We start from the raw sequence: 26,034 nt of genomic DNA, 5'->3' as shown, positions 1-26,034 counted from the left end.
TGAAAGAAATAACATAATTGCTAACAAAGCTAGTTATGGCCATTTTCTCAATTTGTTTTGGTATTTCTTTATATTTTAAATTAAAGATAGTTGGTATAGGAATCTGCTGTAGGAAGACAAAAAAATTAACAAAATATGTAGCATTCTTCACAGGCTTTAACCACTAGAAGGAATGACATTTCCATGTATAAATAGTGGCCGAGTGTTGGTTTGTGAGGTCCTGGGGAACTTCCCAAGTGTGATCTGAAAGTGCCCCACCCCCATTAGTGGAGAGCAAGGAAGACAGAAAGAGGCAGGTCACTCTAGATTGGTAGGTGGCAGGTTTATTAAGCAAGGAAACTTACACAGGGGGCTTTTCTTGGGTCACCATGAGAGACAAATAGATCTTCATATCCCTCTGGCAACTCTTAAATGTAGATGCTGTAACTACCCTCACCCACATACACCATCCAGATGGTCCCAATGTCACATCACTATCTTGAGGCTATGACCTTGGAGCAGCCTCTGGGGGTGAGAAATCAAGCAGAATTCACATTCCAAGGACAGTGGAGGAGATGAGGATCCTCTGATTGTTGAAGTTCAGCTCTTGGGTCAACTGTGGTCATGTCCTCTGTGTGACTTTGCCCAACACGGAGTCCACAAATTCATTTCTTTTTGCAAGGCTCATCTTTCATCTATTCCAAATAATTTTTAATACAATTTCTTTAAAAAGGTATTTATTTTCCTCCAATTATTTATTCAATTGTAAGCTCTAGTTTTTCTCAGACCCCCACAAGTTATATGTATAAAATGAGTTCACCCTGCCATTATCTACCCCATTCCCTGGACTGCGAAAATTTCATTCCTCTACTAGTTTCTTTTCCCCACATAATTTTTTGAAACCCCAAAGGGATACTTATATTTTCCACAAATCTGTCTTGGTGCTTGCTTGGTTTTTAATTCTCCAAGATATTCTAGCAATAGTTCTAGAAATATAAAAGTTACCTAAGAGTTTCATTATCAACTCTTCCAGGCAACTCTGTTTCTGCTTACTGATAGTTTTTTTTTGTTTTTTTTAAGATTTTATGTATTTATTCATGAGAGAGAGAGAGAGAGAGAGAGAGAGAGAGAGAGAGAGAGAGAGAAAGGCAGAGACACAGGCAGAGGGAGAAGCAGGCCCCGTGCAGGGAACCCAACATGGGACTCAATCCCGGGTCTCCAGGATCACGCCCTGGACTGAAGGTGGCGCTAAACCGCTGAGCCACCTGGGCTGCCCGGTTTTGTTTTTTAATTTACTGATTGACTTAAAGAAAAAAAAAAAAAAACAAAAAAAAACGACGAAAGGAGCAATCTGAAACCTGCTCTCAGAATGACCAACATCAGAGTTTATAGAGCTCACTCCTGATCTGGCCTGAACACCACACCACTATGCTTCAAATCTATCATCTTTCAGTTCAGGAGATATCATTTATTCTTTCCACCAAGAAAATGCTTTCCATTATTTCGCAGAGCAGTGAAGTTTTTCTAAAGACTTTTCTGTAGAAAAATATACAAATTTTCTGTATATTTTGCCTTACTTAAGATGAAGCAGAAAACTCCTTATGTCTTCAGAGTTAGAGTAGTCCTAACCATCAAATATTTAGAAATATTAGTGCACAGTCTCAGAATGCTATGACATGTTAATAATTAGTAAGAATCTACTGGTTAGACCCTGGAATTATTATGGACTCAAATTCTTAGTATTAAAGATTCTGAATTCCATTCCTGTTCTTTAGGTGTTCACACATTAGTTAGAAAGACAGACATGAGCATAGATGCAGGGCAGGGCAGCACGTCATTTCTGGAACAGAGGCATAGACCAGACAGTTGGTGTTCAGAGGAAACACGAAGCATTCTTGGGGTCTCCGGAATAAAGTATACCCCCAAAGTCTGTTCCTGTTGAAAGATGAAGGATCACTTAACCAAGAAGAACAAGGTGTCTCAAACTAGGGGAATATCTTATGTAAAATTACAAAGAATATGTTATGTGTAATTGGACACAATGATAATTTGATGTAATATCGAGTATGTGGAAAATGTGGCAGGAAGTGAGGCTGCAGGGTCAAATCAGGGTAAAAAAGTGAAAGCTCTTCTACATTATGCTCTAAATTCGACCACAGTCTTCTTAGGGTCAAATATTACATTCTTGGTTTTCTTCCCCCCTGTAATCAATTATAGTTAATGAGAATGGACCATAAAGTTTTTATTACTTACATTGACCATAGATACGGAAGGAAAGACCACCTTGGAACTGTAAGAAATTATATCTATTATTTTTATTAATTTTATTTTATGAAATATTATAAAATATTTAAGACATTTGTAGGAAGATAAAAATAATATAATATAAAAAATACAAGAAATACGCTATGACAAACATATATAATTTAAACCACTGCTTTAATCCTCCTTGTTAGTATTTTCTTTACTCTTCACCCAAAAGTAATACAGAATTTCACTGACTTAAAATTTGAATTAACCTGAATTTGGTATTTTTTCTTCAGGTATGTATAAACTCTCCCTCATATGTTCACACAAACACATACATATGTGTAGATGAATGCATGCATGTATACACATGGACAAATATAATTGTGTGCATATTTGCATGTTTTTTAAAGTATTAGCTATGTATATATTCTTCTGCAATTTACTTCTTGATTTTCCTCAATATTTTGCATGATTCGTTAATTCAGATGAATACATGTAACATTGTTAATCATTTTCATGATTGAATAGTACTCTATGGTGGATTATTACATGCTATATATTCATTCTTCTGTTAGAAATTTCGGTTGCTTCCAATTATTTGCTGTAGTTAGCAATGCTGCTGTGAATATTCTTACAGATATATTTTTGCCCATGTGCATATATTTTGTTACATTCTATCAAAACTTATGTATTACATGAAATAAGGTATTTTTTAAATATCAAGTGTGCTATATTACTAAAATGGAAGACCAATATTTTTCTTAAAATTGTATAGATATATATTCCCATGACCTCGAACCTCAAAACAAAAGACTTAACAAATTGCACAATGGTCTTCAAAGCTTGACAGAGGTTATAATAAAACTTAGAGCTTTACTTCATTGGGTAAAACAAGGTACACATCCATTCTTCAAGTGTGCCTGAAGATTTACCTTTATATCGAGGTTACCTTTATTTCTAAGATCCTTACTTACAATATTCCTTATCAGTTTTTTTCCTGTTCTATATTTAATGAAGTCTAAAGACACTTAAGTGTTTATTATTCCAGGAGTGGTTGTTTCATATAATGCAGTCTCACAACTCACATCAAAAATCAGTCTAGTGGGTTATAATTTACACATTTTAGGATCTATAAAAACTGAGAGGATCCAGTTATCATGCTCTTAATTGTTAATATATTTTTATAATATCTTCTAGGTATAACTAACCTTTAGCTATTACAATGACCATACAAAATACCTCCCTTGAAGAATAACAACTCAAAGCTTATTTTTTTTTCTATGTAATTTTATGAGAACAGGTGAAATATCACAGGGATCTTCTTCAAATATCTACCATAGGAGATAATTTGACACATGCCACATTTTGGGAAGCATTAATCTTTTCTTTTATATCCCAGAGGGAAAATAGCTAATGAAAATATTGTGACTAACCTTATCCAAAATGCTCTAGTTTGATTTTCATGCACCCACAGCTAAACCATAGATAGTGAAGTATTAAATGTAGAATTAACTAAACCAATTTAACCAAATATTTATTGAGTTACTTCTTTGTGCCATATTCTATTCTAGGAACCCTATACAGGGAATAATACAATGATGTCTGGCCACATGGAGCTTACATTCTAGACTATTGCCTTTTACAGCTCTATATAGGTCTTAGATAATATCCTAGCATTCTGCCTTAGGTAATATTATATAGTTTTAAAGAATACCTTTCTTAGCATAAATAACAGCTTTTTTGAGGGCAAATTCTTTTCAGAAATGTTTCTAAAAATTTTGTCTTCTACCAGTGCATTGAAAAATATGATAATGGCTGATAAAAAGGAAAAATGCTGACAATATGTAAAACAATAGATGACTTAAAAACTATAGACAACATAACATATTCAAGTACACAAATTTTTTAAAAATTCCAAAACCATATACAATATATAAATCAGAGAGAATGTATGTGCCACAGAACTTTGTTATAAGATGGCATAGTTGCTGTGGAAAACGGATGACAGTTCCTCAGAAAATTAAACATATAATGTCATTATGATTCAGCACTTTTAGGTATATACTCAAGAGAATTGAAAACAGGGATCCAAGCAGATATTTGCACACCTGTGTTTGTAGGAACATAATTCACAATAGTCAAAATGTGAAAGGAAACCAAATATTAATCGAAGGACGAATGGGTAAACTAAATGGTGTACATACATAATGGAGTATCACAAGTGTTAAAATAGGAATGAAATTCTAATACTTCAACATGGATGAACCTTGCAGACATCAGGCTAAGTGAAATAAACCAGACATACAAGAACATACCTTACACGATCATATTACATGATCACATTACATGTAATATTACACATTACATATTACACACTTAGAATTGTCAAATTCACAGAGTCAGAAAATAGAATGGTAGTTGCCCAAGGCTGGAAAGGAAGGAAGGTGGGGAGCAATTGTTTGTAGGATATAGTTTTTCAGTTTAGGAAATTGTTAGTGGTGGTGATTGCACACCATTGTGACATACTCCATGTCACTGAACTGATCACTTAAAAATAAAAATAAAGTGAAGGGAAAGCAAGAAACTACTGACAGAGTTTTTATAAAAGGAGAGAAGTGAAAATGGCAATGGGAATCCAAAGGAAGTAGTTTGGTTTTAATATGAAAAAGCCAGTGTGTTTTTGAAATATCCAGAGTACAGATAGTGAAGAGAAAGAAAACCGGCAGTAACTAGGGGAGCAGAGTTTGGTTGGGAGAGGGGCAGGAACTCTAAACTGTATCATTTTACGAAGCATGAAAAGGTCATAAACCCATAAAGAAAACAAGGTAGCAATAAGTAACTGATAAGAGAGTCAAGATAGTGGACCTCCAAGGGTGAAAGAGTAGTGTGGTCAGAAGTGACACATAAGGAGCTTCCGGGGTAATTGTCCTGCTTCTTGATCTCAATGATAGTGTGCTTTCTATAAAGGATTGAATGTGTGCTTTATAATTATTCACTAAATCTCTTATTTAGGTATATGTGTTCTATTCCCTAATATCAAAAGTAAAACAAAAACAAAAACAAAGGAGGACTAATATCCCTAATGGATATAGAGTACTTAACAGATTACTAAGGAAAAGATAGACAGTCTTGTTTATTTTAATAGGCAAATTATGCAAATAGCTAATTGGTAAAAGAAGAAATACAACCAGTCACTAAACATCCAATGTGATGTTCAACCTCATTAATCATTTCAAAAACTAACTGGAACTTAAAATTTAAAAAAATAAAATGGAAGAAAAACATTTTATGGGGTTGGCTTAAATTTTTAAAAAGATGGATACTTTCCCAGGCTGGTGAAAATGTTGGCAGTGAGACATTTTCTTTAAATGGTTGGTGGAGACTCTGTTCAGATTACATATGGGTAAAATAAGTGATCAAGCAATTGTACTTACAGGAATCTGTTCTGCAGTAATTAGACAATTATCTCACAAATTTACAGGGTTTTTCACCACAGAATTTTTGTGTAACAAAACAAACAGCAACGGAAAGGAAACCACCAAAATAGCAAAAATTAGGAAACTGGTTAAGTAAATTATGGTATGTTCATGTCATGGAACATACTGACTAGAAAATAGGTCCATGAAATATATATATATATATATATATATATATATATATATATATATATTTTAAATTCAAATATACTGTTTCCCTAATGCTTTTTATATTGCTTTAATTTTCTTCTAAAATTAAACATAAGAATCCAAACTTCCTTCTCATTTTTTTTTAAGCCTGCAGTTAAGTTTAATGCCCAAGACAAAGAAGATCCCACTAAATTACGTAGCTATGTTTAAGTGGCTGAGAGGATTGCAGACCTAATTCTATTAAGGAAATAAATAAATAGAATAAATAATCTATTTCCAAACATTTGTCTTGATTTCTCTCTAGAAGAGGCTAACTTTACTCGTTGTCTGGGTGCTGATGACAAATAAAAATTATTAAATGACACAATAAAGAATGACCAAATAAAGTATTACAATCAGAAATGACAGGCAATTTACCTCAGAGAGTATTGTGAGGATAAAATTTTTTTATGCGCTATGCCTTGAGTGCTTCCTTGAGTTATAAAAAAATAATTACATTTTAGAGACTGGATTTTTAAACCACCCGCTGATTATTTATCTGAGGATAATGCCATTTTCAAAATTTCTTTAAAGCTTGCATATATTCATGATTAAATCACCCATTCTGATGATCAACTTAGCAAAATATGAAACTGATATAATTACTAAATCAAATTAACTGTTCTGATGGTTGCTCTCATCTGCTGGCTTTCCTTGCAGGTTATTGGAGTGTTACTTAGCCTCAGATATGTAATGTGGCCTGATTTTATGAATGCAACATAAAGTATTTCCAAACATATTTGAAAAACAGTAGAACTAGCAAAATGTGGTTCAGTGGGAAATGTGATGTGTGGTGACTTAGTAATGTATAAATTTGGATAGGCTGAATTTCATTGTCCAGAATTTACTGTACATTTCAAATTAAGGTGGACCATAAAAGGGATTCTTGTGAGAGATTTCGAGAGAAGGGAAGAAGCAAACATTTTGTATCTGACACATTTGTCATTCATCTGTTGACTCATCTTCTTGACAGTGTCTGGGCCAATTACCACTCAATGTTGCCCCTCAGTTTCTGTGATACCTTTGTCAGGTGGGTGCACTTACCTCAGCGATAAAGTGTCTCAGCTTCAGCGGGATACCAGACCACCAGAGTCAGAGGCAGCCATACTGAAATGGTTTCAATCTGTCCCAGTGGGCCTCACAACATTTTTGTGGTTCCCACTTTTTTCTTGTCCTCTCCAACTTTATATCCATCTTGCCTTTCCATCCATTGCCTTGGAGAACTCAAGCTTCATCTTCAGGCACCAAGGCAACAGCTTTGCAGAGACTGCTCAACCAGCTCCCATGACTTTGTGAGTCCAAGTCCCTCTAACAAATAACAAATCTGTAGATGGAAGATAATAGATATATAGATTGATCAATATCCTAATTGTTCTCACTTCTCTGAATGAACCTTAACTCATACACTATGATATGGACTTAAATACTTTAACTTTGATTTTCAATTTTTCATCAGAAAAAATGAGTTTATTTAATGAGTTATTATGAAAATTTAATTTTAAACTAGGCAAGAATAATTAATACCTGTCTTATTAGGTACTAAATGAATGCTGAGTAGCTTTGAAGGTGTGTTGAAGAAAAGAGATATTCAAGAATAATAATGAAGTGAAAAATAAAACACGATGTCATTTTGCTCTGTTCCAAAAATATCTTCTCTATTGACAGGGAAGAATGGCATGATTCCATTTCTGCCTGCAATTCTCACTCTTCCTCTCACTATATTAAAGACAAAGGCATTGTGTCTAGAAGTTTGATGTCAGTTTTATTCAGTGGTTGATCCTGTAACCCTATCCCATCAGTACAGATTAGTTTATCACATTAGGTAGTTAATAATTTGCAATATCAGAATGCTGACACTAAGAGTGTAGCAGACATGGCATACATTTCAGTGGACCTGGAGCACACAGGTAACAAACCCCAGATGGTAGAGGTCGAGCTGCAGGCTGCAGGCCAGAAAGAACAGGCTCCTGGTGATGGCACCATTAGAGGGGTACATAGGAACAGAGATCCTGAGGGCTGGGGATGGGAGTCACAACAGCGAGCAATTCTCAGAATATCCAATGGCAATTTGAAAGTATTTTTTTAGCAAGATTATTAAAACCCAAAAGTCCAGAACATAAAAATAAACGTTTAAAGTTTGAGGGCATAATATACCATTAATAATTTAAAAAATATTATATTTATATCTTTATGCTTATCAAGTTTATAGTCTGTGTTTTTAATCATGTATATAATAGTATAATCTAACTAAAATTTGGCATACAAATGTATTATAAATAACATTTATAAATCAATATTTATATAATTAATTGTATGTTCCATACATATATATATATATATATTTTATTACTACAAGTTTCAGATATATACTGGTTTTGAGTTCTTGATGAGACCTCTTATTTTCCTTTGATGATCTCTGTAGTGTCTCCAAGACATTGCACAGTAGTATATAAATGGATATGCAGTAAACATTGCTAATTAATAAATATATAAAATGAATAATTTTATATTACTATTATTAAATGCCTCCATATTATTAAAAGAGTTTAATGTTGCAGCAACTAGTGTTAGTAAAATACTAGATAAGACACTGGAATGACTTCAGGAGAGCAAGGGTTTTTTTTTGTTTGTTTTTTTGCACCCCCCCCACCTCCGTTTTGTTCACTAATATATCCTAAATGCCTAGAACCGAGCCTGGTATGTTGGGTATATTGTAGGTGACAGAGTCATTTGTTGAATGTTACTGTGTCAGTCAAAGTTTGCAACATATTGTATTTTGACAATCAAACCACTTTTTTTCTATTTTCTTTCTATTTTCTCTATTCAACTCCAGTTATATCTTGATAAAGTGAAAGAAAAAAAAAAACAAGTAGCGACACTGAATTTAAGACCGTTGATTTGGCACACAGGGCAGTTTCTTCCCATCACTAAATTTGAGAGTGATAGAAAACATTTTCAGAAAGCTAATAAGTATCCAGTTCCAAGTATAAAGTGAAGTTTTGATGGAATAAGAACTCTAGGCAATAATATTGGGCAGGAGAAATATCTCAAAATAGCTGGCACCAAGGATAAAGAGATGGGAAGCATAAGAGAAAAAAGGGATGCATAGAAGATAAGAGTCAAATAATCTTGATTTTTTTTTCATAGAAATGTGGAAGAGGAAGAGAAAATGTCTGTAAAGTAATGATCTCAGAAAATAATAGCAAAACATTAACATGATTAAATAGCTAGATAGGTAATACATTTCCAAAAAAAAAAATGATAGAGCAAATTCAGAAACTACAACTGTTAGAGAAAAATAAAGCAGTTCTCCTCCAAAGGAAAAAGACTCACTGACCACAGACTTCATAGTAACTCTGGTAGAAGGAAGATAAAGGACCAGCATCTTCAAAGTGCTGAACCAAGAATTCTCAACCCAAAGATCATTCAAGAGTGAGAGGGAAAAAAATTTCAGACATAGAAGGACCCAAGAAATTTACCTCACTAAGAACTTTTCTCAAACAAAACAAAACAAGACAAAAAAAAAAAAAAAAAAAAAAGCTAAGACAAAGAAATTAGTAACCCATTTTCATCAAATAGGTACTGACTGCAAAAATCACATTTTAAAATGACAATATTCAATTTGACTCCAGATGATTTAAACATGGCAGATGAAAAGAAGCCCGAAAGGTAGAGAGAAAGAAAATCTAAATTAAATGCTCTACGATTTTTGGGCAACTCTAAGTTTAAAAATATTGGCTAATGTTTTATGTGAAACCACTAGAATACAAATAGAATGCATAATTCTCAAAGTGGTAGAACTTTGAGAACTGGTAGAAGAAAATAAGGAACTTAAGAATAATGTAAGCTTATATAATCTTACATTTTATAGGAAAAAATCCTCCATTTAATTCTTTGACCAATATCTCTCCATTAGCATGTTGTGTTCATAAAGACACGTATTTATACATTGGATAGCCTGCAGAAGCCAATCTTCCCTGGCCCTCTCTGATGAGGGAAACCAGATCTGATAGCCTCATCCATAGTCATATAATGAAAACAATCCATAAAAGAGCAATAGGAAGATCAGGACTTAATACTTAATTAATTAATACTTTGTATTAATTAATACAAATGACTTCAAAATATATTCATATAATTACTGATTATATGATAGGGGCATTTTAACTTAAAACATATTATTTCCACATAAAACATATTATTTCCACAAACCCCGTCTCTCAAATTCTCTCAAATCAGACTTCAGTTGTTACAATTCATTGACCCACTCTACTGAAGCATTTCTGTCTGTTTTTTAGTATATATGAATGAAAACTCAAAAGTAAACATTTAAGAATTGCAATAATATGAAAAGAAGGTAGGAAAGGCATTTTTAAAAAATGAGACAAGTTGGCAAATTGAACTCCAATAAAAAAAAATAAATTAAAACAAATAAATAAAAAATTAAAAAAATGAGACACATACATTAGGATTTTTCTCAATAATTCTCAGAACACTAGATTTAGATCTAGAGTATAACAATTCTACTCAATGTAATACTTTCAATATTAACTGAAATGCTTATGCAAAATGTTTGTAGCCTTGAGCAAAATAATATAAGAGGTACCATTTTAAATGCCTCAGGAAAAGATGATTTTAGGCATTTTAAATGTTATGTTAAAACCATTTATATATTTCTAAATGTGTTTCTAGTTGGGCATTTTTCCAAATACATTAATTTGGCCTTTCTCAATGTCAAGAAATGAAGGGAAGATTAGTCTAAATAAGAGATTGTAGCATTAGAGTCAGTGTTTCAAATGCAGATGTAAAGTTTGAGTCTAGTAATAATGACAGAAAAGATCTTAATGAGCTATTTAAAATGGGATATGGGTAATATGAAATATTCAGAATGTGATCAACGGGATCAACGGGAAATGCTGACATAAGCAAAATCATTTATATTTAGAATAAGATGGGGCAGAGACTTTATTTTTTTGTTATCTGTTTTATTTATCTGCTTTTGTTTTCTGCTTTTAAAAAAAACTGCTCTATTTATTTTTGTGATCTGTGGGATGCCTATTTTTCTGGTTATCTTTTTTAATTGTTTGTTGTAATAAGGGCTAAAATATTAATAATAAGAGCTACTTTTTTGAGCATTTCCCAGGGGCCAAATCATAGGATTTGACTTTTATTTGCTCATTTAGAGTTCTACCATTGTCTTGATTTGTTGTAAGAGGAAGCGGTGCATTCTACTACCTCCTTACATCCTTGAGAACAGATACTACATTGGGCCAGAAGCATGGGTTTGGGAGTCCTCATGTACCACCCGAGGGAATGTGGATGCTCCACTGTCCCCAGCTTAGGCCTCTGCATTTGCTCCCAGACAAATGTCCCAGAGGATTCTCACAAGGCTACAAAGTGGGACCTGTATGAAAGGATGCTCATTGCAACATTATTTGAAGTGTCAGGTTTTAGATGTGACTATGGTCCCACTACTAGAAATCTGTGGGTAAAAGGTGGTAGGATTTCACAATTGAGTGCAAAGTTAGAAGTATAGGTGATAAAAACAGACAAATATTCATAGTTCTTAAATACATAATGCTAAGTGGAAAAGGCACAAAATGCCTACTGAAAGAGAATGCTAACAATAATAACAATAATGACCACAAAGAGTATAAAATAAACACATTAGAAGAGTTTTCTGATTAGAAAAGTAAATGGGTGGAAGAATGGGGAAAGAGAGGATGAATACTTAATTTAAATGTTAATTAAGGGCAGCCTGGGTGGCTCAGTGATTTAGCGCTGCCTTCAGCCCAGGGTGTGATCCTGGGGACCTGGGATTGAGTCCCATCAGGCTCCCGGCATGGAGCCTGCTTCTCCCTCTGCCTGTCTGTGTTTTTGCCTCTCTCTCTCTCTCTCTATCTCTCTCTCTGTCTCTTGTGAATAAATAAATAAAATCTTTTAAAAAATAAATAATAAATTTTAATTAAAAAAAAGACAATGAAGGAATTTGCATGAATCAAGGAAGATAGAATGCCATACATGAAAAAAATGCATTAACCCAGTGCTTTGTAGCTGAGTTCTGACATGGAAAAAGGTATATAAATACAAATAAAAATATTCTATTGCAAAATTATTGAAGAATATTGTCTTCCGTCCAGATAAAAAGTATAATACCCAGAATTGGCTTGGAACCAAGGTAATCCGAAGTAATAATCGGTTTTAGTGCAAGTTAAATTTATGCAACCATTTTTAGAGTAGATTTTTATGAATGCACATTTTGTTTAGTCTAGCAATTCATCTTCAAGGATTTTGTAATAAACAAATGATTGGAAAAGTAGCCAAAGATATATGTGCATGACTGTTTACTGAAATAGTCATAGAAAGGACATTGATTACTTTCATATTGTGTATTAAAAATTGTAAACAAATAAGATAGATGAGGTTCAAATTATAAATTTATACATTATGTGAAAGAAGGCAATGCCCAGCAACTTAAATATGTTTCAAAAATTGATAATTACATCACAAATTTTAGATAAGCATTCCACTTTTGTTCTTTAGAATAGACTAGCATTATGAAAATTATTGCTTAATTGAGGCTAAATACATTGTTTGTGGTATGCCTAATTTCCATCCCCAGATCCATAGCATTTTTTGCATCTCCTCTGTAATTATGAAACTAAAAAGTATAAAAACACAATAAATTAATAAATGGTTATTTTATGAATGCATGCCTACATAGAATATGAACATATGCACTTGAAAATGTGAAAAAAATGATGCTTTCCTCTAGTGGAATTATGTTTTGTTTTATTTTTGCTTTTCTGGATTCTCTATTTTTTTTCTACAAAGAACATGACTAATCTGTATAATGTAACAGAACATGCTAATTTTGATTTTGTCTGACTATATGGGGGTTTATTTGCAGATAAGAAGTGGGGACAAAGCACAAAGACACAATTTACCAAATTCATCATGAAGCCTCTGAATTTAGCCTGCAAAGTTTCTAAGTTAGAGGCTTATATATGTGCCATTTTATAGGCACCACTATTTATTAAATTCTTTCCAATGGTGGTCAAATCTCAATCTTTCTAAGGGTAGAGACAAATGGACAGCTGTCTTTTCTTCTGAGTAACAGACAAGTCAAATAAAATTGACTGCATGTGTCATCAGTTAATCAATCAAGGAATAAGAGTCTATTGATTGAGAAAATCCAAAGTCTCTTTTCCCCTTCTTCTATATTGTTTTTCTCTAAGTTGTAGATGAAATGGATTGAGAGAATCATTTGATTTGTCAAATTATAAAGATGTAGTTAAGTCGGTGGTCGTGGCTACAGCAAAGGTAAAAAGTCTGCATCTAGGCATATGAAAGCTTAGGGATATTATTCAGTAAGTATAATAGTATGTCTTTGTCTAAATAAGCCTTTTCTTTCTTTTAGAATGCAGATTTGGCTTTTTCAGACATCTTACTATGAAATATTACAAACACATAGAACAGTTTACAGAATTTTACTGTGAAAGTCATAATCCCACCGTTTAAATTCTATAAATCACATTATGCTTTTTACTTGTCTGAATATTGAGTAATCTCCATCAATCCTTCTTATTTGTAGTACACTTTGAGGCTGCAGACATTATTATATTTCCAACCAATATGCATATTGGTTGCATATTTCAATATGCATATTATTACCTAAAATTCATTTGTTTGCAATTTTTCCTTTTGAGTTAAAATCTCTTATTTCAAAAATTGATTTCCCCCCCAAATAATTGTCTCTTTGAAATTTGAGGATTACAGTAGCTAAATTTTTACCTTAAACATATCTAAGCTAATGTTCCTAGAGGATTATTTAGAGACACTCCCAATAGCAGATTCATTTTTGTCTTGTAATCCAAGTGGGAAAATTTAAAAAAGAAGTCAGCAGAAGGAACCACCCGCGTTATCCCATTAATAAGTCTGGAAACCTAGCTATATTTGTGCTTGTCTTCTCTATTCCTCGTTAGAAGTTCACTTACTAGCATTTTGCAAGATGTGTCTGTTTTGCAGAATTTGATTTATTAAATTTGTGAAGAATAAGGCTATTTCATGAAATACCAAGAAATTTAAGAAGAGAGGAGACAATAAAACTGTTTTTATGCTTAGAATCTTCAATATGCTAGGGGAAAATTATAAAACATAAAAATCCAAGATGAAAATTTGTGTTACCCAAATATATTATTTGCTAGATTATGTGTACTTATATGTAACACACAACAGTTTGCATGAATTTCCAAAGTACAGAAAAATAATTATCTGATAAGTTATGCAGGATCACATTTTACTGGTCCATACGCTTTTCGAAAGTTTTCATTGACAAAGTCAATGAAGGTTGATTGGATACAACCAAAAATAATGATAGTGTGGAAACTCTGATGGTCAGAATGGTGCCTACGTGTGTTATTTTTAAAAATATTTTTTTCTTAAATTTCTTTTTTTTTTTATTCCACAGATAAGAAAGATCATACAGTATTTATCTTTTACTTTGTTATCTATTTCACTTAGCACAATGGCCTGGAGGTCCATCCATGTTATCACAAATAACAAGATATTATTCTTCTTTGTGGCTGAATAGTTCATCGTGTGTATGCGTGTGTTAATGTATGTGTATTTTATATCAATATTTAGTTTCTTTATTTCCTAATTTATGGACACTTAGATTATTTCCATATGCTGGCTATTATAAACAGTGCTGATACAAACATAGTTGTGCAGATATATTTTGAGTTAGTATTTTCATTTGTTTTGGATAAATACCCAGAAGTGAATTGCTGGATCACATAGTAGTTTTATTTTAAATTTTTTGAGGAAGCTCCATGCTGGTTTCCATAGTGGCTGCAACAAATTACATTCCTACCAACAATGCACCAGAGTTCACTTTTCTCCACATTCTTGCCAACACTTGTTATTTCCTGTCTTTTCAATATTAGCCATTCTACAGGGTGTAGGTGATATCACACTGAGGTTTTGATTTCCATGCCCCAGATTAATGTTGGAGAGAAACTTTTCATGTACCTGTTGGCTCTTTGAAAAACGTTGATACAGATTCTCTACTCATTTTTTAATCAAGTTGTTCAAGTTTTGAAGTTGTATGGGTTCTTTACATATTTTGCATGTTAGCCCCTTGTCATATATATGATTTTCAAATATTATTTCTCATTCAGTAGGCTGCCTTTTCATTTTGCTGATGGTTTCCTTTGCTGTGCAGATTTCCAGTTTGATGTAGTCACACTTATTTTTGCTTTTGCTATTTTTGCTTTTGGTGTCAGATTTAAGTATCATCAAGACCTATGTGAGGGAGCTTACTGCTTATATTCTCTACCAAGAGTTTTATGATTTCAGGTCCTACATTCAAGTGTTTAATCCATTTTGAACTACTGTGTGTGTGTGTGTGTGTATGTGTATGGTGTAAAATAGTGGTCTAGTTTCATTCTTAATATGTGGCTATCCAGTTTTCCATAAACTATTCGTTGAAGATTGTCCTTTCTCCATTGTATATTCTCAGCTCCCTTGTTGCAAATTAATTGATCATATATGTGGAGGTTTGTTTCTAGGCTCTTTATTCTGTTCTATTGGTCTATGTGTCTGCTTTCATGCCAATACCATACTGTTTTAATTACTACAGCTTTGTAATATAGTTTGAAATCAGGAAGCACAGTGCCTCATCTTTGTTCTTCTTTCTCAAGAGTACTTTGGCTATTAGGAACCTATTATGGTCCCATACAAATTTAGGATTACTCATTCTATTTCTGTAAAAACTGCTACTGGAACTTTGATAAGGATTGCATTGAATCTTCAGATTCCTTTGGGTAGTATGGACATTTTAACAGTAGCAATTCTTCCAGTCCGCAAACATAAAGTATCTTTCCATTTATTTGTGTTTCTTTAAATTTATTTAATTAAAGTCTTATAGTTTTCAGTATACAGGTCTTTCATCTCTTTGGTTAAATTTATTATTAGGTATTCTATTCTTTTTGATGCAACTGTAAGTGGGCTTGTTCTTAATTTCTCTTTTATTAATTTTAATTTAATTTATTTTTTCTTAATTTCTCTTTGTGAAAGTTTATTACTAGTGTATAAAAACACAACGGATTTTTCTGTATCAATTTTGTATCCTATAACTTTACTAAATTTGTTTATTAGTTCTAAAAGTTTTTTCATGGAGTTTTTAGGATCTACTGTATATATTATCATGTCCTCCGCAAATAATGAGAGTTTTAATTCTTCCTTTCCAATTTGGATGCTTTTATTTTATTTTTTTTTCTGATTGCTGTGATTAGGACTTCCAATACTATGGTGAATAAAATTGGTGATAGTAGGCATCCTTGTCTTGTTCCTGGTTCTAGAGGACAGGCTTTCAATTCTTACCATTGAATATGATGTTAGCTGTGATTTTGCCATAAATGGGCTTTGTAATGTTGAGGTGCATTCCTTCCATCACATTTTTGAGAATCTTATCATAAATGGTGATGAATTTTGTCAAATGCTTTTCTTGTATTTATTGAAATGGTCATATGAAATGTATCCTTCATCTTTTATCCTTTATCTTTTAGTTTCTATTTCATTTATTTCCTTCCTTCTACTGACTTTGGATTTTATTTATTCTTCTCCTGGTTTGTTGGGGTATAAATTTACATTGCTTGAGACTTCTTGGTTCTTAAAGTAGGTATTCATCACTATAAACTTCTTTCTTAGATCTGCTTTTTGCTACATCCTACAAATTTTATTATGTTACATTTCCCTTTTTGTTTTCTCAATGTTTGTTTTTGATATCTCCCTTGACCCACTGGTTATTCAGTAGCATGTTGTTTAATCTCCATATATTTGTGAATTTTCCAGCTTTATTTGTATAATTACCTTCTAGTTTCACAACATCATTGTCAGAAAAGATGTTTGATATGATTTCAATTCTCTTAAGTTTATTAAGACTTATTTTGTGACCTAACATGATCTATCCTTGAAAAATGTCCACATGCACTTGAAAAGATGTGTATTTCACAGCTTTTGGATGGAATGTTCTGTATATCCATATAAGTTCATCTGGTTTAACATTCATTTAAGGCGAACTGTTCCTTACTGATTTCTCATCTGCATGATCTATTCATTCATGTAAGTGGAGAATTAAGGCTTTCTACTATTGTTGTTATTATTGTCTATTTCTCCCTTTAAGTCTGTTAATATCTGCTTTATATATTTAGGTGTTCCTATATTGGGTTCATAAATATTTATAAATATTATATTCTCCTTTTGGATTGACCCTTTATAATCATTTAATGTCCATCTTTTTGTCTTATTATGGTCTTTAAAGTCTATTTTGTCTGATATAAGTACAGCTACTCCAGCTTTCTTATGGTTTGTATTTGCATGGAATACCTTCTTGTACTCCCTGCACTTTTAGTCTGTCTATTGCCTTACATCTAAAGTGAATACCTTAAAGACAGAATATAGCGGGGTCTTTTTTTTTTTTTTTTTAATTACATTTAGCCACTCTATGTCTTTCAGTTGTAAAATTTAGGCCTTTTTCACTTTAAGCAATTTTTGCCATTTAAAAAATTTTTTTGGACATTTTGTAGTTCTCTGTTTCTTTCTTATTTGAAATTCCCTGGGATTTCTGGATTAGGATGTTTGTTTCCTTTTCCAGCCTAAGGTAAGTTTTCAGCTATTATTTTTTCAAATAAGATTTTTGCTCCTTTCTCTCTCTCTTTCTCTCTCTCTCTTTCTCTCTCTCTTTCTGGGATCCTTATAATGTTAATATTAGTCTGCTTGATTTTGTCCCAGAAGATGCTTGGGATATGTTCACATTTTTTCCCTGCTCTGATTGAGTGAGTTCCATGTCCCTAGTTTTGTGTTGACTGATCTTTCCTTCTTCATGTAGTCTAGTGCTGAATCCCTCCAGTGTTATCTTCTAGTCCAGGTATTGGATTCTTCAACCCTGTGACTTTTACTTGTACTTCTATAAGGAAGCATCATATGCCATTTAGATTGAGGGCTTGCCAAAATTACCACAGAAAATAAGTGTTTTGGCTCTGACAGAGATTTTTCCATTCCTCACAGTATCAAATGAATTCCTGATTATTTTCTTGAAGTAAGGAATTCAAAATATAACTAGACTGTAAGCACATCACAGACCAGAATGTTGCAGATTTTTTTTACCTAATTGAAAAATATGTATGTTTTTATAAGAATTAATTTCCTTTACACATAAGGAACAATATAATTCTGAATATAATATGGTTGATTAATAAAAAAGTTCATGCTGCCATCCATTGATTTTTGCTATAGTCTATGAAAAGAAACCTAAAGAAGAAAAGTTCAAAAATGAGAGAGAATTACTCCAAACTATCTTACCCACCATAAAGGTCAAATTGCTTAGACAAACTTCCTTAGAGCTGAAGAGCAGAGTAGATTAGCTAACAAGCCTTATAGCTTTCTATGAAGTTTTTTCAGATTAAAAAAAAAATATGAAGAATAAAAGTTACTTCTTATTTTCAAAGGCCACTCCTTGCAAATGTTATAGTAATCTTTTTACTTATAATTTTTTGAGACATTATTTCATGCAATCCTCCCCTTTTCTTACTTCATTAAACTCTTCCACTCTACTAGATTTTTCTTAACATTTAATCAGTGTGTTCTTCTATATCCCATCATAACTCCTATTATCCTTAAGTTACACTCTGATTTTTCCATTCAGTCTAACAGCCAAATCTCACAGAAAACCATATGTGCCTTTTTCTCTATTTGCTCATCTTGTATTAATTTTCATTTCAATTTTCCCTGTAACATTTCTATTAAATTACACTTATTACATTCCCATGATTGTTGTCAAACATCAGAGATTCTTTTCTACCTTCATACTACCCTACTTCTTACTTAGCTCTTCACTCCTTCTCAAATCCCTATATCCTCTTGAATTCCATGACATCCAAGATCTTCATGCCAGGGATAGATGATATCAAAAGATAAAATTAGACAAAGACCAAGAGAGTACACAGAAGAGGGTAAAGACTGATAATTAAGGAGTCCCAGTCATAGTCATAGATGCAAAGGGGAAACGTGAAGTTGATTTAGTATTTATTTTGTCTCCCTTTTAGCTTGTTATATATAACCAAAAATAAGAAAATGGAATCTTTTATTACATTTTAAATTATGTTTTATATATAACTTTCCCCAATTTACTTATTCGTTGACTCAGTAAAAATTTTTGCAAGACACTGTCCCATTGCATTTACTGGATAAAATTAAAGTTTAATATATATAGATATGCCTCAGAATTACAACAAAATGTTATATGATTTTCTTATTTTTAGCATTCTAATGTTATAAATATCTGAAACATATTAATCCTAAAGAGCAAAAAAGTCTAATTTTTCTTTTAAATCACAGAGACTATTTCTAACCCATATTTGGTATATTCTAGTTGTATTAACAGCTTGTAGTATAATAGGAAGTTGCTATAGCAACATATCTTAATCCTTTAAGAATCACTTCTACAATTTAATGCTGGTTTTGTACAGATAGACAAATGACTATTTTTGATTCACATTATTACTAAAATTAATAGTGTATCAATCAGGAATACAAAGTTTTTCCAGAAGTATAAAATGAAACCAGTAATATTTAGCTTTATTCGTCCTTAATATCTTTCCACATCACATCTATTTAAAATGAGATTTTCACATCATGTATCCCATACCTGCATTGAAATTCGCCATCTGGTAGGGTCAGCATCATTAAAGAAATGATAAACCAGACTGGTTTATCACTTGGTGATATATTTGACACAGTATTTTTTAAAGATTTCTTTATTTATTCCATCAAATGGTGGTCTAATATTCTTTAAATTTACAGAGTGCTTTGTTTTTTATTTTTTGTTTGTTGTTTTTACACAGCTATAATGTGTCTCTTGCCCATAATTTGTTAAATCCGTTAAAAAATTCATTGAGAAAGGCATAACTATGGACAAATAAATATGCCGAAAATTGGAATATGTGACTGCCTTATTGAACATTTTCAATTAATATTTTATTTAATATACAACACTAGTATATTTTATAATAGATTTCAAAACTATAGCAACATAGAAAAAATCCACTTAAAATTCTAGCTTTCGAAGATTATCACAGTTAACATTTGGGTATAGATCCATATGAAATTAGGTTTACATTGCACCTACACTATAGCAACCTGCTGTTTTCTCTTAAAAGAAAATCATAAACATGTCTCTATAGCTTTAACTGTTATATTCTAGACTGACATGTATTATTTCCATAGCATTTGATTCCAAGGATGTACAGTCTTTTCTTTTTAACCATTTTCTTTTATGATCCATTTAAGTTGTTTCCAATAGCTTTCTTTTTGACACAATATCCTACCACCATATTTACACATTAGTCTTCATTTACTTTTCTATTCACTTAAAGGATTGGTGTGTCAAACTACAAGCACATTCTTTTATTAATTATATTTAACACAGTTTTTTTTTTTTTAAGATTTCTTTATTTATTTTAGAAAGAGAGCATGAGTGGGGCCAGAGGTCAAGGGAAAGGAAGAGAAATCCTCAAGCAAACTCCCTGCTAAGCATGGAGCTCGACTTGGAGTTTGATCTCAGGTCCTAGAGATCACGACCTGAGCACAAATCAGGTGTCGGACAACTAACTGACTGAGCTACCCAGGTACCTTTACTTGATGCAGTTTTAATTAAATGTTAATATATATATGGGCTTTAGAGTTAAACCTATTGAATTGAAATTAGATTTGACACTTAACAGCTCTATAACCTAAAAAGAATTATTTAATCATTTTATGTCTCCACTTTCTCATCTGTAAGATGGGAATAAGTACATTATCTATCAGAATGATTTTCAAATAATTAAATCAGTCAATACATGAAAAGAACTTATATCAATATCTGGCAAAAGATAAACACTCCAAAATGTTCATAATTATTAGTATTCGCTAAATGAGCCGCCATAATTAATGCACTGATTTATACTTGAAAAGATAATGTATACATAATCCTATGTTTGTACAACATGATCAATACTATGTATTGTTACTGCTGTACACTTTTATATTTAATAGTCAATTAGTACTGGATTTTTGAACATCTGTGTTTTGTTGTTGTTGTTTGAAAGATTCTTTCTCTTTCTTTCTTTTTTTAATTTAAGTAGACTCCACACCCAGCATGAAGCCCAATGTGGGGTTTCTCACAACCCTGAGATCAAGACACGAGCTGAAATCAAAAGTCAGTCGCTCAACAAACTGAGCCACCTAGATACTCCTGTTTTGAAAGTTTATATAATATCTCATAGTTACTTTATAAATTGGATATCAAAGGAATAGTTAAATTATATTTGACTTCCCTCCATAGTACATGGCTAAATTTATAGTTCACTATAGTGACAATTTTTTCATAGTAGACAATTTGAAAAAAAATATTTTTCATATTTGTCTAAAGTATAGTTACAAGATTGAAAACTTTAAGCAGTGAGAGGCAATTAATTGTATTTAGTTATTTTTTTGATAAGCTAAAGGCCAAAGAGTTTTAAAACTTATTTAAGTAAACATGGCCAATTAAAGTAGGAATTAGATAGAATAAACTTCTATAAACTTCCAAGACACTCCTTCTACTAAACTATAATAATTACATTGAAAAAAATCAACATTTGCTTATCCTCTTAAGTAAGCAGTTTCACTATATCTGAAATGCTCTGTATAAGCCAGATGTCTGCAATGTAAGAAAATTATGTTGATATGAGGTTAGAAAAGTTCTAGAAATGGATAGTGACACGGGCAAGAGGATAGGCTCTGCATAAAAAAAATTCAATAATAAGACCTTAAATCTAAAGATGATGGCAAGGAAAAATATAATTGATGTTTTCTGATTCTTGAAAGATACATGGAGAAAATAAACTCAATTATCAAATAGTCAGCTAATATAAACAGTGGAGCCCTCCCTTATGTCTTAACTATAGAATAAATATATACTACAGAGCATAGAAAATAACAAGCTCATGAAATTTATAGTACCAAAGGATTATAGACAGGTTGAAATTACAGAGTCACAAAAATAAATATACAAATGGGGAACAGATCCTTAATATACAATAAGATGTTAAGGAAGTTTGATGTTTTCTGGACAGCAAAGTCTCCTAAAAAGACAGCTAGTTGCCATGTGTTATGGACTGAATAGTTGTGTCTTCCCAAAGTTCATATGTTGAAGCCTTAACACTCCAGTGTGATTGTATTTAAAGATAGGGTCCTTAGGAGATAATTTAGGTTATATGAGATTGTAAAAGTGGACCCCTAATCCAATAAGATTAATGTTCTCATACAAAGAGAAAAATTGACCAGAGCTCTCTCTCTGTGAACACATGCACAAAGGAAAAGGCCATGGGAAGACACAGCAAAAAGGCAGTTCTCCACAAGCCAGGATGAGAATTCTCACTGGAAACAAAATCAGCTTATTTTGGACTTCCCACCCTCCAGAACTGTGAGAAAATAGTTGTGCTGTTCTAGCCACGCCCAATCTATGGTATTTTGTTACAACACCCTGACCTGAAGGGTGTCATCACTGGTCCATGATAGCATGCGACCTTAATATTCCTTTGCATCCCAACTGCTATAGATTGATATTTGCTTTTCCCAAAAATTCATATGTTGAAATCCTAACCCCCAAGCAGTTTGAAAGTTGGGCCTTTGGGAGGTAATTAGTTCCTAAAGTCAGAGCTTTCATAAGTGGGATTAGTACCCTTATAAAAGAGGCTCCAGAAAGTTATTCTGCTCCTTGCACACCAGCAATGTAGATTAAAGCCAAAACTTATAAATCTGAACTTTAAGAATAATAATGGCCATCCTGTAGAGACTCTAAACTGACATTGGAAAGATGACTATGAGGAATTTTCTGGTCCATTGCACTAATCATATCGTTGGCTTTCTGTAAATTATCTGAATAATTTTAGCTGGTTGTCACCCTTAACTGCAAATGGAGTTGAAAAACAGCAACCTTTGAAAGAGAAGTATGATAGGATTAAAATAATAAGAAAAAAAAGTGAAAAATCTTTCCCTAAGGAGAATTTATATATTAAAGTTTGCAAACCATTATTTATAAATTTAGAATTAGGAAGATATCTGCAAACTTTTCTATCTGTAATATTTGGTAAGTCTATGAACTTCTATAGATTTTTTCCCCCACAGATAGTCTTTTGTTTTCTCATCCAATTTCTTCCAGAATTATGAAGATAAAGACATATGGATATACTCATTAAAATAAATTAATTGAAAATACACTGATAAATCTGAGAGATAAAAGCACTTAAGGTGACCAGCTACCAGACCATATTTATAATTCAGGTCATTTGTATTTTTCAAATACTAATTTAATGTAATTATTTAACAATTTGATATAGGTGTGTAAAGGATACAATGATAATTTTTAAGAAATCTTTTAAGAACACATTGGGCATTATGGTAGTTAAAGTTAAATTACAGTAAGGAAATGGGAAGTGTTCTCTGTCAGTGTGCCTTCAGGGAGCAGAGGATTTTATGACTTGGTTTTTAATGACCCTCATGATTCCTGAGGGGAGTCATAATTTTTTAATCAGACACAGCTGCCATTTAATAAAAGCCAACTTTGCTAGACTAGGTCAGTGACAGTATGTTTAACGGCTTCCTTGATAGTTTTGTACACGTTTTCTCTTAAGCTTATCCACATTTCTGGACATTCTTATTTTTTTAAAAAAAAAACTAACCTCATCAAGCAAGGAGATAGATTCTACAGGTCAGAGCAAAGATTTTGGTGATAGATACTTTTAGACACTCAGCCTCAAAGCAAGTATGAAACTATCTTATTAACTTTGCCAGCCTTTAAAAAAATTTTTTTGAATCTTTAAAGATGTTGGGAAGCAAAATCAAATTTTTAATATGAGGGATCTGAAGCTGATATGTAAAATTTAGGAAAGTTCACTTAACAATTTTGTCAAGCTGTTTCTACCAGTGACACTATCTGTCCCTTTCTATGTTCAACCAGTGTTTATATAATAGTGTTCTAGATCTTACCTCAAATCTTATTGGCAATGATTTTCCTCTGAAATGTCATCGTTCTTCTTTCTCTCTTTTAATGATATACTTAAATTTTCCTGTGTGTCCCAGCATGGTGCTATCTTTAGGAAGGTATTTGCAAAAAAACTTTTAAGAAAAGATGATAAAATATCAGGTATATTATTATCATGTCATGACTTGGGCACTAAGTGATGAAATTTCCCTCTGTGGTAACACTGCTACTGATTGTTATTATTTTAGGTTCTGTTCTCCTTCTAGGAACAGAGAATTGCACTTACTCCTGCAAAGTTAGGAATGAAGACGTTATTTGTTTTGTTGTTAAAAGATGACCACGAGAAGAGTGTGTCAGTCCTAGGTTGGAGTATTTAATTGCTGTCGCAAAGCCTTCAAACTCTTTTCCTCCGTGGACAATCATAGATGCATACATCGAAAGGACAGCATCCTAAGATGGTAAGGCCTCTGCTTGGATCTTAGGCCACTTTGATAAGAACTCTCTTGTGAATCTGCATTGTTACATGTAGCTTAACCAATAAACGTATTGTTTGTAAGTCACTGAAATTTGAGGTTGGTTGTTTCCTGGTCTGTCTTGGCTGACCCACATTCTAAATTTAATCTATTCCTAGTCTTCAAGCTAATTATGAGAATTATTCCACTTGCAAACTAGGCAACTAGAGATGGCTGTTCATGACTTTTGTATAGGTTCATTAAACTGGGCATTTCAGTCTTACCCACTATTTGAAAGTGTGTTTTCATTTTAGCTATTTTCTTTAGACTAGTGTGATAAATTATGAAAAACTGACATCATGAGCTAAGCTTAATACTCATCAAAATGATTCTTTCCATGTCATCTTAGATGGCAGTACTGATAATGAATGAAGCCTGAAAACTTAATCTAATTTTACTGAACTTACTGTTGAGAGAATTATATAACTCTAACCTTTCCACCCCTGTTCTTGTGTCCTATTTTACCACCTGCAGCACTATAAACGGAAGAATCTTGCCGGATGGGAGCCATCTGCAAAATAACTCATCTCTTCAAAGGGCGGCTGGATTCAAGTGCTATCATGTCTTCCAATGTGCAGTATATTTTAGTTATTGCTTTTAAATAATCTTTAGTTTTCTCTTTTGCACATTGGTGAAGACTTTAAATAGCAGATGTCAAAAATCACTTGATTCTTTTGCTTATTGAATTTCCAGAAATGCTCAGTATGAAGATATGCTTCTACAGTGTTTGTGTGAAATAATGTAATTCAATCATGCTTTCTCTATAGATAGCAATGGTCCACGTATGAGAAAAATTCAGAATGCATTATCCAAAAATTAGCTTCCATATATCTGATTATACTTAGCTCTTCTGGAATAAACAAAATTTGATGCCACTGATGCCGATGCCTTAATTCTTACTTTACCTGCTGTGCATGAAAAATAGACACTAGAAGGGGAGCACAAACAGCAGTAATGGTACAAAGATTTCTTATTTCAATATTTACCTTTTGTGGGCAGATCTGGGAATTTTCCTTTTCCTTTAATGAGAATTGAAGATAAGCTGGCTTCACTATGGCAATACAAATGTTAAAATTATCACGAATGCTATGCCATATGTCACTTAGATAATAGTAGAAATAGGTTGTTGATCAGTAGATACATTCTCATTAGAATCTCACCATTTTTAGCATAGAACAGACGAATTTTCTTTGGAACAGTTTGTTCTAAGGATGGTTTTCTTGGCTGTCATAGGAGGTTTTAGAGTTTCATGAATTGTCGCTATAGCATTCTATATGAATTGAATAAAATGTCTATTGTGTTTTCCAAGGTGAATGCTTCCTAACTTTCACAGATATTTCAGTATTTACTTAGTCTATATCACAAATTAATGCTAACAAAAAAGACATGACTTACTTCTTAAATACTTTCCACACACAACTTCACATTACTATCTTTTTATGGAGCGGGTAACCCCCAAATTCTCAGGTTGTAAATGGCTTGCTTTCTGGGGCACTGAGAAGAATGCTTGTTGGTGCTTCCTTACCTGGAGAGATAAGTCTATGATTATTTACAGGTG

At 32.5% G+C, this 26,034-nt stretch overlaps 2 long non-coding RNA genes across 3 annotated transcripts; one reads left to right on the top strand and one right to left on the bottom strand.

The window, feature by feature from the left end:
- Positions 1-307: 307 nt before the first annotated feature.
- LOC144317115 (uncharacterized) lies at positions 308-24,469 on the bottom strand. Its single transcript, XR_013383015.1, has 4 exons — positions 23,970-24,469; positions 6,939-7,218; positions 2,233-2,269; positions 308-674 (listed from the first exon to the last, which is right to left on the bottom strand). It is a non-coding gene; the product is annotated as an uncharacterized LOC144317115 (long non-coding RNA).
- On the top strand, positions 1,770-25,679 carry LOC144317116 (uncharacterized). 2 transcript variants are annotated; one of them, XR_013383017.1, is made up of 4 exons: positions 1,770-1,954; positions 20,402-20,584; positions 24,213-24,422; positions 24,951-25,679. It is a non-coding gene; the product is annotated as an uncharacterized LOC144317116 (long non-coding RNA). The 2 variants fall into 2 exon arrangements; XR_013383016.1 differs by having other exon boundaries at positions 20,421-20,584; positions 24,951-25,675.
- Positions 25,680-26,034: the final 355 nt, after the last annotated feature.

Source organism: Canis aureus, chromosome 7 (genome assembly GCF_053574225.1).
Source record: "Canis aureus isolate CA01 chromosome 7, VMU_Caureus_v.1.0, whole genome shotgun sequence".
NCBI lineage: Eukaryota > Metazoa > Chordata > Mammalia > Carnivora > Canidae > Canis > Canis aureus.
Note: the sequence above shows the minus strand (reverse complement) of the source record. Positions and strands in the feature narration are given on the sequence as shown.